General features: G+C 46.7%; 1 pseudogene; it reads left to right on the plus strand.

Moving 5' to 3' along the window:
* Positions 1-920: 920 nt before the first annotated feature.
* On the plus strand, positions 921-1038 carry LOC124614157 (annotated as a pseudogene).
* Positions 1039-20383: the final 19345 nt, after the last annotated feature.

Raw genomic sequence — 20383 nt, forward strand, 5'->3', positions numbered from 1 at the left:
AGAAGGGCAATGAGACTACCACTAGTTGTTGAATAGTTAGATGTCCACAACTCTTCACATAACGTGGGGCTCAGTGGCTTCTCTGCTCTGTAAAGTAGGATAGATGGTGATCTGTGGCATCTACGCCGAAAGAGCACAATACGCGTGCTCGCAGAAATTTTTCGGAGCACACCGTTCATCGTACATTGTTGAACATGGAGCTCCGCAGCAGACCACCTCTACGTCTTCACATGTTGACCCAACGACGTTGTCAATTACGACTGCAGTGCCCACGAGACCATCGGGATTCGACCGTCGATCAATGGAAACGTGTCGGCTCTTCGGGTGAATCACATTGTGCAGGCTGGTGGGAGCAGTATTATGCTTTGGGAGACATTCTCCTCCGCTTGCATGGGGCCTGTGGTAGTAATCGAAGACAAGCTGACAGCTGCGAACCACGTGCATTCCTATAAGCTTGACGTCTTCTCCGACGGCTATGTCATCTTTCAGCAGTGTAATTGTCCGTGTCTCGGACCGATAACCATGCTACTGTGGTTTGAGGAGCATTCTGGCGAACTCATGTTGATGTCTTGGTGACCAAAATGGCCTGACGTAAATTTTCTGGAACCCACCTGGGTCGCTATCGGTCGCCATCACAGCGTACGCAAACCAGCAGCCCGTTATTTAAGCGAATTACATTATCTGTCGTAGACATCTGATGCCACATACCTCCACAAACCTGCCAACAAACTGCCGGATCCCTGATACTCGGAATGAGGAATATATTTCGTTCCAAAGACGAACAAACAAGCTATTAAGCAGGTGGCCGCAATGTTTTGTCTCAGTGCAGAATAGGCGTCCCTGGTGCAACTGAAAGAGTTGAAACAAATAACTCTTCAGGACCGAATAGAATCCCAATTTAGTTTTACAAAGAGTAGTCTGCCAATGGCCTTGCCGCAATGGTAACACCGGTTCCCGTCAGATCACCGAAGTTAAGCGCTGTCGGGCTGGGCTAGCACTTGGATGGGAGACCATCCGGTATGCCGAGCGCTGTTGGCAAGCGGAGTGCACTCAGCCCTTGTGAGGCAAACTGAGGAGCTACTCGATTGAGAAGTAGCGGCTCCGGTCTCGTAAACAGGCATAACGTCCAGGAAAACGGTGTGCTGACCACATGGGCTGAGGATGACACGGCGGTCCTTCGGTACCGTTGGGCCTTCCAAGGCCTGTTCGGACGGAGAGACTAGTCTACGGGATTGGCCTTGATGTAGTTTGCTTTTGGTGCGAATCTCTCGCCCATCATAAAGTCTAAAGCGACTGAAAAAATTCGCAGGTGATTTCTGTGCATAAGAAGGATAAATGAAGGGAGCAGCGAAATTACAGACCAATTACTTAACATCGGTTTGCTGCAGAATTTTCGAGCATATTCTAACTTCCAATATAATGAATTTCTTTGAGATGAAGTTTCTGTCCACATATCAGCATAGTTTGTGCGAAACACAATTTGCCATTTTCTCGCAAGACATCCTACGAACAATAGATGAAGGTCAATGGGCAGATTCCATATTCCCAGATTTCCAGAAAGTGTTTGACATACTGCCCCACTGCAGGCTGTTAACGTGGATCCGAGGATACAGAATAGGTTCTCAGGTATGTGAGTGGATCAAAGGCACTTAAATAATAGAACCAAGTACTTTGTCATGAACGGCGAGTGTTCATCAGAGACAAGGATATGGTCAGGAGCGCTCCGGGGAAGAGTGGCACGATCATTCTTGTTCCCTGTACATACCTGGCGTTACAAAACAAAATCGACGAACAACGAGGAGTTTTAGAGGGTGTCTTGATGATAGGGACCCGTGTCTGGAAACGTCATCCAACTACGCTAGAGAGCATCGAAGTTACAAGCGCCGGAGCCTACTGTTAGGCCAACCGTTGGTCGGCAAACATGACGTGATACGCTCAGGGATCGCAGGTGGAACGTGTCACGCTAGGCCTGTCTTGTTTCTCATTCAGTGATCGCAAATGACGCCACTATTCCCAGTGGAGAAGGTGGAGCTAGCTGCTGCATAAACAGCCTTTATATCCTATGAATCCTATGCTCTTTTGCGTAGGTGGATAACGCTTTCGGGCACTGCTTTCCAACCGTAGTTTATTTTTCTCCTGGAACTTTCTAAAATCTCCAATGTTTTCCGGTATACTGAATGTAACAGAAAGATAACGACAATTTCGGAATTTCAGGGGCTAACGTTCGCCTATCCAGCAGCTATCGCCGCCTGCTCATCTGGAGTTTGCGGCTATCAATTTTGTTCAAAGAGTAACGGCGAAGTTTTAGAGAATTCGGGACCTTTATTTAATTTGAAGGAAAGGACATACGAATGCAAAGAAAAGAGCAGGAAGCGTAAGCGTGTTCGTATGACAGGCATCAGGGCACAAGTTTCAAGAATTGAACTTTACTGTTTATTCTATCGTTAGAAGAAATTAAATAAAATTAGAGAAAGTGTTCAAAATGTCTGCCTCCAACATTGCAGCGTGCCAGACTTCTGCGTACCATTGACTGATTCAGTTGCTCGGAGTTATCGGGCATGTAGCGAACCTCTTCACACAGTGCACTTATCCTTGCAACTAAGTCCTCCGCTGACTCCCCTGGGGTTTCATACACCACATTATTCAGATCATCCGACAAGAAAGGTCCAGTGGGTTGAGGTCAAGTTACAGTTCCACCTTGACGAGTCCTGGGATCTCCGAACATCTATCCTATCTGAGTTCTGATAGCTAGACGGAAGTGTGTGGGTGCCTCATCGTGCTGGAAGCACATATGTCGACGGACGCAAGGGGCACCTCCTCCAGTAATTCTTCCAACATTTCTCGTACGAACGTTGCATAGCTATCATCTGTGAGTCGAGAAGGAAGCATGCATGGGCCTATCAAGTAACCGTGTTCCATGGCTGTCCATGAATCTATGATAAACTTTTCTTGATGACGTAATTCATGGGTGGCGCGAGGTTCTCTTCCACCCAAATGTGACAACTGTGAGCGTTGAACACATCCTCATGGTTGAACAGAACATGCGAATAGGGCTGCGTGGCGAACGCTGCAAAAACCACTGCCCGAACTCCACACGTAGGGCAAAATTATTGGCCTTCAGCACCTGTGCCTTCTGAAAATGGGATGGTTGCCTTCCCTCTCCATGCATCACCCTCCAAAGTGTTGGTTATTTTGCAGTGCTCGTGCCACAGCGCAAGTGCTTGTGGATGGGTCTGTGTCGAATATCTCTAATACGTCCTCTTCAAATCATAGTATGCGTATGCTTTGCAAGCGACCTCAGTCGTTTTGACGTCCTCCGAAACTACCGGTTTCACTCAGACGCTGGTAAACAGCCGCAAACGTAGATTGGTGTGGCTGACGCCGATTTGAATATCTTTGCCCATAGACACGTAAAGCTGTGTGCCTATTTGCTTTCCCCTCACTGTATACGAAGTGCATATCGCGATACTCGGATCAAGTGAGGTTCTCCATGATGCGAGACAACAGCTCCAGACAAACTATGAATCTGTGCTGTGTTGCCAGCGCGTATGTTTGCCTTCCCCCCCTGCCGCCGCTGCATTTAGCGGTCTCTGTAACGCTGTGACATGCGTGGACGCTTTCGGCGCCATCTAACGTCCAAAATTCTCTTAGGTCTATTGTGAGACGTTTGGCATGCGGTGCCTCAGCATACGTCACGTTTGCTGCTGCTAAGATGGCGCCTGTAAATTCGATGCTCTGTAGTCGTTGGATGACGTTTCCAGACATGGGTTCCTATCCTCAGTTTGTTTCTCAAGACACTGTCTATAACCCTCCGAAGTTTGTTAGTATCATTTTGTAACGCCCTGTATAAAATATTTGTCGGATATGGTGGGCAGCAGTCTGCGACTGTGTGTTGATAACACTGTAGTATGCGGGAAAGTATCGTCGTCGAGTGACTGTAGAAGAACGCAGGATTACTTACTGTTTGGTGCGATAAATGGCAACTTGCTCTAAATGTAGGAAATTGCAAGTTAATGTGGACGAGTAGGAAAAAATAATCCTGTAGCGTTCGTATACAGTCACGTCGATCAAATATCCAGACGTAACGTTGAGAAGCAATGTGAAAAGTAACGAGCAGTAAGGTCAGAAACAGGAAAGGTGAATGGTCGATTTCGATTTATTGGGAGAATTCTAGGAAAATGCAACTCATATGTAAAAGGGACCATATCACACCAGTGTGACCCATTCTTGAGTCCAGTTAGAGTGTTTGAATGACCACCGGGTCGGATTAAAGAGAGACATCGAAGCGTTTCTGAGGCGAGCTGTTAGATCTGTTGCTAGTAGGATGGACCTACACGCGAATATTACTGAGATGCTTCGTAAACTCAAATGGGAATCCCTGGAGGGAAAATGATGTTCTTTTCCGAAACACTTTTGTGAAAGTTTAGAGAACTGGGATTTGAGGATGACTGCAGAACGATTCTACGTACAGTTCGCGTAGGAACCGTGAAGACAAGATAAAAGAAATTAAGGTTCGCACGGAGGCGCTCTATTTGTGAGTGCAGCAGGAGAGGTAGTGAGTAATTGTAGTATAAGGTACCATCTCCCGTCTACAATACGGTTGTTTGCGGAGTATGTATGTAGGTGTACATGTAAAAACACATCCACTCCTTCCACTCACTCGAACATGGTGACGCAACAAAGTACTCGAGACAGAGCAGGTGGGAAAAGTGTGTTTGCAGACACTTGCAAGATCTGATTGGTACATCGAAACCACGGCATCCAGCTTGTTTTATGACGGGCAGTTCTCATGTTCATTAATAAGAGTCACTTCTGCGTCAGTCTTATAAATATTCTCTGGGCCAGTTTTATTTTACCCAGGCTATAGAAGTGGGATGGTACACCGTCGTGTTCAAACCCCAGTGTACAACTGTAGTGGCATGTTAGAATGCACGTTGGTTAAGATGCACCATGCAAACTGGGTGACAGCGAATAAGGTCCTGTTTCCACAGTTAATTTTTTCACTCTACATCGGAGTGTGCGCTGATGTGGAACTGGATGGAAGATTTAAATTGTGTATCGGACTCGGTAATAATCCTGTAGATTATGACTAAGCCATTTCTCGGCAATATCATTTCCTCCAGGAGTCCAAGTGCTGCAAGGAACGCAGGACAATTTCAGTGACATGTGGAAGGTAGAAGAAGAGGTATTAGTGGTAATAAAGATGTGAGGATGAAGTTAAAATACCACTTGTCCATAGTTAGCAGAACCGTCTACGTCAAAATGATCAACGATGCGGCGTGCGACAAGGTGCTTCAAGAGGCAAAACGTGGACTGCGCTTCTGTCATTCCGACAGCAACGTCGGATCCGTTAACGTGTGTACCATCCCACTTCTATAGCCTGGGCAAAATAAAACTGGCCAGTCGATCACGCTAGTCTCGGCACAAGAACGATAAGGATCTTCGAACTGCCGTTCGATCTACCTGCAGACGTCGTCATCGAGGCGCTCCGTCCCTATGGCAACGTTCTGGAACATGTTGCCGAACGATGGGTACAATTTCAAACCTATCCCGTTCTAAACGGTGTTAGACAGGTCCGCATCGAGTTGCAGAAACACGTGCCTTCCTATCTACGTATCGGAGGCTGCCGTGCCATTATAATGTACGACGGCCAACATCGGACCTGTTCCGGTTGCGGGAAAGAAGGTCATCTACGATCTGAATGCATTGAACGACGTGTCGCGCAGCTCCCGTTGTCGAAGCGTCCGTCACACCCATGATGACCGCCCTACCGGTCACTTACGCAGCGGCTCTTGCCACGTCTACAGTTTCGTCCAGTCCGTCGCCCGGTCCTTCCGATCGGCACGTCCCACCGTCCCAGTCACCTACGGACGGTGCAGACGTCCCACCTGACAACCTCGCCGCCGAACAGGCTCCCGCACCGGACACTGAAGAGACCAGTACTTCTTCACAACACCTGTTTGACAATTTCATTGTACCCGCCGACGCCTTCGAACCAGGTCGACGCGCCTCCTTGCCGTCGTCCGACACAGGAACACGTGCGCAAACAACGCTCGCCACGTTGGGGCAAACGCCGCCGCCGTTCATCCACGAGCTCTCAAAGCGTCGTCACCCAAGACGACGAAGACGACACCCAACCAGCCGACATTTCCACGCAGAGTTCGGCGGACGGCTTCCACGATGAACAAGACTTTCCGCAGGACGGGACCCCCATGGAGGTCGCCACGCACAATGAAACGATCGGTGCGCATGTTGAGACGCCTGTCTCCCCGCCGACAGCTCCAGATCTCTCTCACCACGAAGCATTTCCCATGGACATTGGACAGACCCATGGCACAGTAGCATGGGCCGACGACGTTGAGGAAGGTACGCTCCCTCCTCCGGATGAGTTGCCTCCGCCGGACGAGGATGCCTGTTAACGTCAAAAGCGAGGCACTGCAGCACATAGGACGGGACTTCCTGTCGGTGCCCTCCTCATACTCCCCTTGGTGATGGTAGATGCGCGTCCACCACCACTGAAACAACGTACCGGTTCGCCAAACTGAACATCAACATAATTGGCACCGCACCCAAGCTTCAGCTCCTATGTGACATGCTTCGGGTCTCTGACGTCGACGTCGCACTTCTTCAGGAAGTACGCGTTGCCACACTACCACCGGTCTATGGCTACGACTCATACTCGCCCACATGTGATCAATCAGGGCGTGCAGTGGCTTTCTACATACGCGAAGGAATCCCACTCAAAGACACGACAATCCTTCCCTCTGGAAGAGGCATGGCTGTTACCATCTTCGACACGCGCGTCATCAATATCTACGCTCCATCTGGCTCCACAAACCGTCGGCAGCGGTGCACTTTTTTCGGACATGACGTGGCGCCCCTGTTTGTTGGGCGATATGATCGCCTTATCATGGGAGGCGATTAAACTGTGTCCTCCATCCGCAGGACCAAATGCCTGGTTATTCGCCATGGCCAGCGCTGCTCAACTTAATCGAGGATTTTCATCTAATGGATTTTTGGGAGACAATTCATGGCAATACCCCCGATTTTACCCATTATACAGCACATTCTGCGAGCAGACTGGACCGGTTTTATGTCTCTGCTCACCTTGGGAACGAAGTCGCCCAAGCTGAACGATGGCCCCTTGCATTTTCGGACCATTGCGCCCTCATTTGCTCCCTGGCTTAGCCACTTCAGTCAGTAGGGCGCAGCAGAGGTTACTGGAAGCTTAATACCTCCCTCCTTAATGATCCACACTGCCGACAATGTATTGCCACTACATGGGTGTCTTGCGAAAGACGTCTCACGCAGTACACTTCCACGTTTCAGTGGTGGCTCAGATGTGCCAGACCTGCGATCAGAAATGTCTTCATACAATGTGGCAAGGAAGCAGCAGCATGGCATCGAGATATCACAAATTTTTACTACGCCGTCCACCATGACCTCGATGCACTCCCTCCATCACCTGAAACCCATCCGTGACCTCGATGCGCTCCCTCCATCACCTGAAACCCATAGGGAACGACAGCGTACTAAAGCTCGTCTCCTCTCTCTCCAACGTGCACGACTGTATGGTGTCGTGGTGCGTTACCGACGACAGGACCTCCTCCACGACGAAACACCATCCACAATCCATGCCGTATCTGATCATCTGCGTCAACATCGACTTTTCGTCCCCGACATTAAGACCTCCGACGGTATTCACCACACAACACAGGCGGCAGTGGTGTCTGCCTTTGCTGAACATTATCGCCAATTTTATGACGATGATCTCCGTCCTTCCCCTGATCGGACCCTCACCGTAGCGGAGTCAACGTCCATGATATCTGCAATCACCACAGAAGAGGTGGTAGATGCGATCAACAAGGGGGCCAAGAACAGATCACCAGGACCAGATGGTCTCCCCGTGGAGTTTTACCGGGCGTTCACCACGTTAATGCTTCCTCGCTGGACGGGAATGATTCAGGAACTCTTTACTCCATCCTTCCCAATTCCACCTGAATTCGTCACTGGCATTCTTCTACCTGTGCGTAAGCCGCAGGGAGGGTCTCATGTCTCTGCATATCGCCCCCTTACATTAATGAATGTAGACTATAAAATCTATGCACCCCTCATAACAGCGCGCATATGCACCGTCTTACCTACGGTCCTTTCACCGGAGCAGACTGCACGTGGTTGTGGGGCCACCTTACAAACAGCCCTAGGAGAATGCCGTGACCTCATCACGCTGGCGGCAGTTTGTCGCCTTCGTGCCGCACTGGTATCCATCGATTTCACGAGTGCCTTTGATCGCGTTCGACACCCATTCCTCCTCATGGTGGCGACACGTATGGGGTTCCTATTACTCTTTGTCGATGCCATTTGCCGGTTACTAATTCCCGCGGTCTCGATGGTACAAGTCAATGGGAGGCTTGTAGGACCGATTCCTATACGCCGCTCTGTGCGTCAAGGATGCCCTATGTCTACTTTACTATATGCCATCGCACTTGAGCCCCTTATCACTGGTCTTTCTTACTTACTGCAGGGTCTCACTTTACGTGACTGCATCTTTCACTGCAGGGCTTATGCAGACGACCTCCTCTTTCTCACCTGCTCCTCCACAGATCTCAATGACGCCATCCAATGGATCCAACAGCATGGACGTCTTTCTGGTAGCATTCTTAATGTCCGTAAATCGACTGTGATGCACATTGGGCGCGGCCTCCCGTCTATGGTGCAGACCCAACTCCCAGTCAGTACCACCCTTCGTTACTTGGGTATCGAATTTACGGGCTCCACACACCGCACAGTGGCCCTCGCTTACCGGCGGCTTTTGCAGTCGATTCGGCACCATGTCCGCGCGCAAGTGCACCGTAACTTAAACCAACTCCAACGTGTGTCCTATGTCAACAGGTATGTCGCCCCTAAACTGGTACACATCGGCCAGAACCTCCGAGTGCCGTTACTCCTTGGCCGCTGCATCCATTCAGTCTTTGGATACTTTGTGTCAGAAGGGGCACTTTTCAAAGTCCGCTACAACACTCTAACACTGCCTCCTGCAAAAGGTGGCCTCGGACGCGTCAACATGCAGGCACGATTTTCTACACTCTTTGTCCATGCTATGTTGCGGCACTGGCGGGGGCCGGTCCCGTCCTTAACACGCAGTCTCTTAGATATCATTGGACCAGCTTCTCTCGATCCACCAGTCAATGTGGCACCTATTTCTCCATTATTGTACCATGTCGCCAATTGTTTCATAGAACTCAGCTACGTTCGGGCTGGTCTTCCAGTCACCCGTCCTCCCCGTACAAAAGACTATTATCGTTTATTTATGCTGTGCAACCCTTGCGACCCCATGGTGCTACAGCACCCTAACATTAACTGGCGAACGGTTTGGGGGTGTGTGCATGCACCCTTTATACCGTCGTCTGTGTCTGCACACTGGTATGTTTTAGTCTATGGCAAATTCCCCACTAATAGTCGACTTTATCCCATAGGGCTGGCCACCTCCCCACTCTGCCCTGACTGTCAGCTCGAAGACACCGACGAGCACCGTCTTACGTGGCCCCTCAAACAAAACGTATGGCTCCTCATTGAATGAATCGTGGGCTTTTACCTCAGTGCCAACGACGGTAACCCCAGATGTTGCTGCCCCAAACATTTCACTACTCTCTTGCTAAGCACCATACACTCATCTGGTTTCGAGGACAGGCTTTAGAATACCTCTTTCAGAGTGGTCCCCATACAGTCCTTGACTTCTGGTACAACGTTGTGACCGCGCATAGCACCCTCACCTGACAACTATCTTACCGTCAAACTTTTGCCGGTTATCTCCACAGCGTCTTCCTTGCCCTGCAGCGTCTTCCTTGCCTGGGGTGTGCCATACCTATCCCCCCCCCCCCCCCCCCACATGATGCAACACCCTTATCCACGTTCTCATGCATTGACCAAAAAAAGGAAGCAGACAGAATATGTTATGTTTTGCTGTAGTTAATGTTATTCTAATATTTCTGTTTAACTAACAATCATTTGTATGTGTTTAAATGGTACCTTGAAGAACTGTTGCAATATACAGGGTTATTACAAATGGTTGAAGCGATTTCACAGCTCTACAATAACTTTATTATTTGAGATATTTTCACAATGCTTTGCACACACATACAAAAACTCAAAAAGTTTTTTTAGGCATTCATAAATGTTCGATATGTGCCCCTTTAGTGATTCGGCAGACATCAAGCCGATAATCAAGTTCCTCCCACACTCAGCGCAGCATGTCCCCATCAATGAGTTCGAAAGCATCGTTGATGTGAGCTCGCAGTTCTGTCACGTTTCTTGGTAGAGGAGGTTTAAACACTGAATCTTTCACATAACCCTACAGAAAGAAATCGGATGGGGTTAAGTCGGGAGAGCGTGGAGGCCATGACATGAATTGCTGATCATGATCTCCACCACGACCGATCCATCGGTTTTCCAATCTCCTGTTTAAGAAATGCCGAACATCATGATGGAAGTGCAGTGGAGCACCATCCTGTTGAAAGATGAAGTCGGCGCTGTTGGTCTCCAGTTGTGGCATGAGCCAATTTTCCAGCATGTCCAGATACACGTGTCCTGTAACGTTTTTTTCGCAGAAGAAAAAGGGGCCGTAAACTTTAAACCGTGAGATTGCACAAAACACGTTAACTTTTGGTGAATTACGAATTTGCTGCGCGAATGCGTGAGGATTCTCTACCGCCCAGATTCGCACATTGTGTCTGTTCACTTCACCATTAAGAAAAAATGTTGCTTCATCACTGAAAACAAGTTTCGCACTGAACGTATCCTCTTCCATGAGCTGTTGCAACCGCGCGTTTGACTATGTCATCGGGTGTCAGGGCTTGTAGCAATTGTAAACGGTAATGCTTCTGCTTTAGCCTTTTCCGTAAGATTTTCCAAACCGTCGGCTGTGGTACGTTTAGCTCCCTGCTTGCTTTATTCGTCGACTTCCGCGGGCTACGCGTGAAACTTTCCAGCACGCGTTCAACCGTTTCTTCGCTCACTGCAGGCCGACCCGTTGACTTCCCCTTACAGAGGCATCCAGAAGCTTTAAACTGCGCATACCATCGCCGAATGGAGTTAGCAGTTGGTGGATCTTTGTTGAACTTCGTCCTGAAGTGTCGTTGCACTGTTATGACTGACTGATGTGAGTGCATTTGAAGCACGACATACTTTTTCTTGGCTCCTTCGCCATTTTGTCTCACTGTTTTCTCGAGCGCTCTGGCGGCAGAAATCTGAAGTGCGGCTTCAGCCGAACAAAACTTTATGAGTTTTTCTACGTATCTGTAGTGTGTCGTGGCCATATGTCAATGAATGGAGCTACAGTGAATTTATGAAATCGCTTCAATCATTTGTAATAGCCCTGTATATATATTGTTCAATAAAGATTATTGCACAAAAAAATTAAAAAAAGGAAGAAGACAGGAAAAAAGTGGGCATTGTGGCTGACTGCAATGCTGGTGGCCCGAGTTCGAATCCCAGCCTGGTCAGATATTTAATTTTCCCAGGAACTGATTGTTGTGTTAGTCTCATCATCATAAACATGCAAGCCACCGAAGTGGTGTCAAATAAAAAGACTTGCACTCGGCTGTCAAACAACCCCAGATGGGAAAATTCACGACAGATCGAAACTGTGTGAGAGACCGAATCTCGAACTATGGACATTTGCCTTTCGTGGGCAAGGTCTCCACCGGCTGAACCACCCAAGCACGACTCACAGCTTTACTTCCGACAGTACCTCGCTTCCAACATTCTCAACTTCACAGATGTTCTCCTGGTTTCCAGATGGGCTCTCCTGGCCAAAAATGTCATACGATCATCTGATTTCACCTCAGTCGATAAAAGCATTTCTCCACTAAAAGGAAGATCGTGGGTTCGAGCCCCAGTCTTATTCACAGCTTTAACGCTCAAGGAAGTTTCAAGGAACTGAGAGAGCATGGTTATGTACTTCCATCACTTTAGACAAGGGCACTGCAGCACTTAAAACGCCATCACAGCTGAAGGAGGCCTCACCCGTGAACAACAGGAACTGAAGTCTGTTTTTTTATTTTTTTATTTTGCTATCTCAGCAATACTCTTACAATCATATCATGCATATAAGGTTTAACACATTGAAGAGCAACATATACATAGGATTTAATACAATGTACATCTACAAATACATAAATTGAGTGTAGAATCATATTAAAAATTGACCTTCTCTTCTAACAAAAGATGTATAATAAGCGATAGGTTCTCAAGTGTTTGAAGCAGAGCAATATGGTGATACATGCCGGCAAACAGCAGTCGCTGGTGACCAGACATGTAGCGTTGTATCGGTCTGGGTAGGGGGGAGGGGGGGGGGGGGGGGGGGGAAGAGACCAGTTCTAACAGCCGCGGTTGAATGTGAGGTACCTCACAGCGTTTCTGCACCTTCTGTAGTATCGACGTTTGTCTGACTTAATCTTTATCATTGTATTTGGAGTGATCTTGTCATTCTGTGTTCCACTTCTCTCTTATAACTGACTTAAAAGGTCTCTGGCACATAATTCCACGTGTCCTCTCTCTCCGTCACAGATGATCGCCTAGGCTAGCTTGTCTGCTGTTTCATAGCCGGGAATACCACAGTATGCTTTTCCCCAGCACATAGTAATTTCGCAACTTTAATAAGTTCGTCGCTGTGTTAGTGTACTGGATAATCCATTGGTAGAGCTCTAGGTTCAAAATCATTTGATGCCATTGTTTGCAAACAACGTATATGAATTAAATGTAATTACCGCTCTACCACTACTCCCTAACAGAATTCTTCGAAGTGTGTAGTTCATGTGCAAGCTGAGACCTCCTTGACCAATCTTCTGCCAAACGATCGAACTCAACCTCCTTAGATTCCACTGTGTGACGAATTCTTTGTCACTAAGCTTCCCCAGCCCACCTGCATCTTGAATCACCCTGTTTCGCCCCACATACCTGCTACTGCAATAATTTTTTCTGTACAATCGCTCTCCTTTCCGAGTTCTTCCACTTCAGCTCCATCTATTAAACGCATATCTGCAAACTACTGTAATGATTAATGCTCTATCTCCGAAACCAGCCATGGACAGATAACCTTCCTGATGCAAGAACATCAAAAGAACGGTCTGCGGCTCGTGGTCTTGCGGTAGCGTTCTCGCTTCCCACACACAGGGTCCCGGGTTCGATTCCCGGCTGGATCAGGGATTTTCTCTGCCTCGAGATGACTGGGTGTTGTGTGTCTTTCATAATTTCATCCTCATTCACTCGCAAGTCGCCGTAGTGGCATTAAAGAACTTGTGGATCGGCGGCCGAACCGCTCCGCGAGGGGTCTCCCGGCCACCAATGCCATACGCTCATTATTATTATCAAAAGAACGGTTCTGGCTGGTTAGCGTCCCCTCCAGAAACATCAAAGATGAACGAGAGGTGTAGCTTATCGCACCCCGGACTATAAGGCCTGCGGTGCGGCCAGTGTTCTCGAACGAATGCACTCTGAGAGACGGCGGGTCACCAGGTCTATGTCGTACGCGCAAACGACCACCACTTGCGTGCAGGCAGAAGACCACGATGGTCCATTCCGTCTGCCAAGTTATCCTCTGACAGCACCAGTCGAGCAGTCCACGTCGATGTTGTGGTGTGAGTGGAAGAAGGGCTAGAGATGTGTATGCCCATAGTTCCATTTCTAATAACCGGTGCGCAACAGTTCGTGTTGACGGGTACAGGCTCACAAACCCTCTTATCTGTGCTGTGGTAGCTGTTCGATCTGCCACTGCTGCACTTAACAATACGACGATTCTGGCAGGTGTCTGTACTGCGTGGACGTTCAAAACCTCGTCTACAGCTGTGGGACCACTGATACCAACATCGTTGCACAAATGACGTAGCACGTTCAACTTGTGTGGCAGTTCTCCGAAAGGACCATCTCGCCTTCGCAAGGTCACAATTTGACCTCTTTCAAACTCGCTCAGTTGGCTGTAGGAAGCACGAGTACATCTCCGTGGCTTGATTGCGTATTTGCTTCACAGGTATGCACCACAATGAGTCTTTTGGCTGCGAACATTCCTTATTAAAGGGTAGAGACAGATGGCGCTCTGGCAGTTATGTCAGTACGTTATCTGTTGGCGGATGACGTTGTAACAATTATCACTACATTTATCATCTCCCAGATAGAATAAGCCGTCATCGGATCAAATTCAACGTTGTCTTTCCAGGCGTACTATTTTTTTTCCGGCAGTGTATATGTTTTTAGACATTACATTTATGCAAAACTGTGTGAAATTTATCGCATTCACTCACATGCGACACTTTGCACTTATGTAAAACCGTGTGAAATTTACATAATTAATAAATATTTATCAAGTATAAAAAGACAGTTTGAAATACCAAAAGAACAACAGTTATTACAGAATTAATTCTACTATCGAAAAGTACTACAAAGGTTTGAAATATGCCAGAAAGATCTTGTAGTTCCGATCCCTTGGAATTTCCCTTTCGAGGCAAATCACAAACTTTCCAGATGCTCCAATATCTAGTTCAGTATCTTACCTGAATATTGGATTATTTTCCTGCTCACTGTAGGTTTAAGACTTGTGTGCACATCCCATTTCTCGTCAAAAAATGAAAAGCTTTTACCCACATTTACGTGGTTTGTGTTTTATATACATCTTCATGCGCTGCCTTGCTTTGCATGCACAGATTTGTTCATCAAGTGACAAACTCTCTCATTGCAAACTGAAGGACTTTTTTATTCACATGATCAATTATACGGTTAATTTTGTACAATTTGCCATGTTCTCAACGCCGAGGGGTGTGGTTGCTTCGTACTGTCTCTGAAATGCAAAGCTCTCAGCGAACTCTCGGAGTTTCTCTGAGACATTGTCTGTTTCACTAGCCAAGCACCAATAAAATCATCCCAGAGATCACGAACAGCAGTGGGAGGAGCCAAATAGCTAATAAGGCATATGCTTATAATTCCATATATATCTCTAACATTGCAGTTAAATGTTTCGTTGGTTTTTTTCTGTGCGCTGTAAAGTTTAGTTTCACCTACAATTTTTGCCATTAATTCGCCACAAAAAATATTGAACAAACTGATAACATAGCCATCTCTAGCATCGACTGGGGCAGTGCGGTGTTTCTTTTGAATCTAAAAAGATCATTTACAAATGAAACACTTGGTTTCCTTTTTCAAATGATTCGATATTTTTGTAGGATATTTTTCAGAAGCTTGCTGTACGGGTATATCAGCAACAAGTTCACTATTATTGTCCCTGTAGTAGTCTCAGGTTCGCTATTACTATCTGCAAGTTCCTGATGATTTGCAGTTATAATAGGATCTTCAAAGTCTAACCCGCCTTCAGTGTAAGACGGATATTCTGGGGCCATGAATTCTGATTGTCATCCCTTTACATCGTCCATTTTCAAAATACGAGAATGACTCATTACTACCACCGAAAAAGCACAGGAAACTAGAAGATAGCACGATCAAGCAAACACTAATTTGTTATCGTTCGAGTGTGAGTAGGGGCTAATACTCACTGTTGCACATATGCAGACAAAATTAATTCACGGAGTACTTACGTATCTATTAGCAGAAATACAAGATGAACTAAACAGTATACTCTCCAAAAGTTAAAGAAGCACTATATATCTTCTATGTTCAGGTGTTCTTGCTTGCAATTACCAACAATCACCATTAAAAGAGAAGAATGTGTGCCAGACTGACAATGCTACACAGAGCAACACACATTGGTACACCATGACCTCAGTAGTGCATTCTCGTGGCAGATTCTTTCTAGTTACCTCCATAAAGCGACAACGCAGTTTCCAGTGTTAAGTTTCAAGGACAACTATGAATAGAGAGTTGAAGCTTTGTTTTCCACATCTGCAAAGCAGCAAAGTGAAGGGTTTAAAAAATACAGCCACCAATGTGAATTTGGCAGACAATATACACTATGTAATCAAAAGTATCCAGACACCACCAAAAACGTACGTTTTTCATATTAGGTGCAGTGTGCTGCCACCTACTGCCAGGTACTCAAATCAGCGATCTCAGTAGTCGTTAGACATCGTGAGAGAGCAGAATGGGGCGCTCCGCGGAACTCAAGGACTGCGAACGTGGTCAGGTAATTGGGTATCACACGTCTGTACGTGAGATTTACACACTCCTAAATATCCCTAGGTCCACTGTTTCCGATTTAATAGTGAATTGGAAACGTGAAGGAAGACGTACAGCACAAAAGCGTACAGGCCGACCTCGTCTGTTGACAGAGACAGTCGACAGTTGAAGAGGGTCTTAATGTGTAGTAGGCGGACATCTATCCAACCTATTACACAGGAATTCCAAACTGCATCAGGATCTACTGCAAGTAGAGGAAGACTTAGGAGTTCGGAGACGATGACTGTACCAGCATCACAATGCACTCTGCCATAAAGCAGCATCTGTGAGGCAATGGCAATGTGAGGCACTGACTCTGATGAGCATGTATCGACAGAGTTCAAGAGCATTGTACAATATGCTTCAGACAGGTACGTGCCGAGCAGAACTATAAGGGATGGAAAAGACCCGCGGTGGTTCTACAACTGTGTTAGAAAGCTCCTACGAAAGCAAAGAGAGCTCCATTGCAAATTTAAACGTAGCCAAAGCCTCACAGACAAACAAAAATTAAATGATGCCAAAATTAGCGTAAGGAGTGCCATGCGTGAAGCTTCAACGAATTCGAAAGTAAAATTGTATGTATCGACTTGACAGAAAATCTCGAGAAGTTTCGGTCTTATGTTAAATCAGTAAACGAATCTAAACCATCTGTCCAGACGCTCTGTGACCATAATGGCTTTGAAATGGAGGACAAAAAATAAAAGGCGGAAATAGTAAATGTGTTTCCCAAAACTGTTTCACTAAAGAAAATCGGACAGTAGTTCCTCCTTTAAATAGTCGCCCGAACAACACAATGACAGATATCTCAGTAAGTGACCAGGGGATAAAAAAGCAACTGAAATCGGTCAACAGAGGAAAGGCCATTGGACCTGACGGGATACCAGTTAGATTCTAGTAGCAGTATGCAGCAGGTTTCCCAAGGAGCGTAGCCTTTCTGATGCAGCTCATTCCCACTTTTAAAAAGGGGCGTCGAAGAGACGCACAAAACTATAGGTCTACATCTCTGACGTCGGTTTGTTGTAGAAATCTTGAACGTGTTAAAAGCTCGCGTATTATGACACTTCTGTAAATCGAACATCTGCTCTGCAGGAACCAACACGGGTTCAAGAAACCACGATCGCGTGAAACCCAGCTCACTATTTTCGTCCACGAGAGCCAGGAAGCGGTATACGTAAGCGCCCATGTAGATAACGTGCTTCCTAACTCCCGGAAGACGTTGGGACGCTGTCGCCTAGTGAACAAAAGACGAGGGCGTACTGAAAAGTAATGCCTCAGTATTTTTTTATGTGAAAATTCTTAAGGTTTTTTAAATGAAACACACTTCACTAATGTTGCTTATCTTTATTTTTCATAGCTACATTTTTTTCTCTCTCAATATAGTCATCCTTGTGACGAACATGTTTCTCCCAACGATGGACCACTTTGTTGATACCGTCACTGTAGAATGTTTGACATTGTTGGCAGATACTGCACTTCACCTATGCTTTCATCGCTTCATGAAGATGAAAGAGAAGACCTCGGAGGTGTTCTTCAAGTTTTGGAAACAGACGAAAATTGTTTGGGGCAATTCGGGACTGTATGGACGATGATCGATGACAGTGAACCCAAGGCGTCGGATGTTTCCATATGTCGCACACTACTGATGTAGATTCAGTCATCAACGTACACAGCTTTCATTCTTCAATGGATTTCAATTGGATGCACGTTTTCCGCGGTTAGAAACTCGATTACACCACGTTGTTACTTCTGCACCGACAAAGTTACGTTACATACCTTCATGCTACGCGTTACATATCGGAGCCCTCTGGTAGCAGAGCGTTGTAACTTGCAAGTCGACCAAGTAATATACATAACATGTATTATCTCCACCGATATTGAGAACGGAATAAAAAGTTCGGAAGCATTAATTTCCAGCACGCCCTCGTACAAGTGTAAATAATACCAGACCATCTGCGTGACTGGATTGAAAAGTTTGTAGCAAACAGAACACAGCACTTCATTCTCAACGGAGAGAAGTCTTCACACGTAACAGTAACAATGGGCGTGATCCAAGGGAGTGTTGCAGACCCATTACTTTTCACTGTATAAATCATGTTGCAGGTAACATCGGAAGTTACGTCAGGCTTTTCGCGGGTGATGTTTTTGTGTACAGAGAAATCGCAACGCTAGAAAATTGTAACTAAACGCAAGAAGACCTGTAAAGGATCGACGCTTTACGCATGGAGTGACAGTCTACCCACAACATAAATAAGTGTGGCGTATTGTGCATTAATAAATAGAGAGATCCATTACTGTATGAGTACAGAATTGCATAACACCACTGAAAGAAGTCACCTCCGTAAAATGTCTAGGAATATGTGTAGGGCGAGATTTAAAGTGGAACGACCACATAAAATTATTTCGGGTAAGGCAGATACCAGACTGAGGTTCACTGGAAGACTTCTCAGGAAATGTAGTCCATCAATAAAGCAAGCACTCGTTCGGCCAATATTTGAATATTGCTCGTCACCTCAGGGATCCGTACCATGTTTGATAGAAAGGGGAAATAGAAAAGATCCAAAGAAGCGTAGCACTTTTAACTTCAGTGGCTGAAGCTGCAAGAAAGGCGTTCTGCATAACCGTATGGTTTACTGTTAAATTCCCAAGAGCCTGCGTTCCTAGAAGTCAGCCAGTATATTTCTCCACCCTACGTGTGTCCCGCAAAAAGACGTGAAAATAAAACTAGAAAGATTCAGTCCACACAGTTTTTCTCGCGAACCTTTCGCGACTGGAACAGGAAAAGGGAAAGCAGAGTAACCTCCGCCAAACACGGCAACTTGCGGAGTATAGATGCAGATTTAGACGCTTTGTGAACAATGACATTCGTCAAATGGACTAGCTTGTCCAGAATCCCGATTTGAACCGAATGGAACATCTTTAGAATGAACTAGAACGTAGACTCTGCTCCAGACCCAAGCGACCAACATCATTAGCTTCTCTGGTTTCGGCTCTGGAGGCAGGATGGTCTGCCATTCCTCCACAGACATTAAAGTACTGCTTTGAAAGTCTGCCCAGAAAAGTTTGAGCCATCGTAAAGGCGAAGGGTGCACACACTCCATACTAACGTCCACAAACAGATGTCGAAACGCTCAGATAGTGTATTTCGTTATGAAACCATTCAAGACCTTGAATAGACAGAAACATTCATTATTGCCCACTGGTTTAATTAAAGCACTCACTTCGCAATCCTCTAACGGCTGTGTAATTTTAATCATAATCATTACGGACATCGTGCAGATATCACACTGCCGGCTGGTGTGGCCGTGCGGTTCTAGGCGCTTCAGTCTGGAACCGCGTGACCGCTACGGTCGCAGGTTCGAATCCTACCTCGGGCATGGATGTGTGTGATGTCCTTAGGTTAGTTAGGTTTAAGTAGTTCTAAGTTCTAGGGGACTGATGAGCTCAGAAGTTAAGTCCCATAGTGCTCAGAGCCATTTGAACCATTTAGATATCACACTGAGGTGACAAGAGTGATGGGATACCTCCTAATATCGTCTCGGAACTCCTTTCGCCGGGCGTATTGCAGCAACTCGACGCCTCATGAACTCAACGAGTCGTTGAAAATCCGCTGCGGAAGTATTGATCCATGCTGCCTCTGTAGCCGCCCATAATTGCGAAAGTGTTGCCGCTCCAGGATTGTGTGCACGAACTAACCTCTAGATTATGCCCCATAAATGTTCGATAGGATTCCTGTCGGGCGATCCTGGTGGCCGAATCATTCGCTCGAACTGTTCAAAATGTTCTGCAAACCAACTGTGAGCCGGTGACATGGCGCATTGTCACCCACGAGAATTGGGAACACGAAGTCCGTGAATGGCTGCAAATGATCTTCAAGTAGCCGACTATGACCATTCCCAGTCAATAATCAGTTCAGTTGGACCGGAGAACACAGCTCGTACCATTATGGAGCCACTGGAAACTTGCTCCGTGCCTTGTTCACAACTTGGGTCCAAACCAGCGTGGAGTCTGCGCAACGCTCGAACGCTACCATCAGCTCTTACCAGCTGAAATAGGGGCTCATCTGACCAGACCACGGTTTTCCGGGAATCTAGGGTCCATCTGAAATTTCACCGCACTGAGTCGAAATGACAGCTCCGCCAATGCATTGCCGTTTTACACCTTGTGTACGCAATACCACCACCGTCTGTATATGTGGATATCGCTATCCCTCGACTTCTGTCACCTC

This window comes from Schistocerca americana, chromosome 4 (assembly GCF_021461395.2).
Source record: "Schistocerca americana isolate TAMUIC-IGC-003095 chromosome 4, iqSchAmer2.1, whole genome shotgun sequence".
NCBI classification, from domain to species: Eukaryota; Metazoa; Arthropoda; class Insecta; order Orthoptera; family Acrididae; genus Schistocerca; species Schistocerca americana.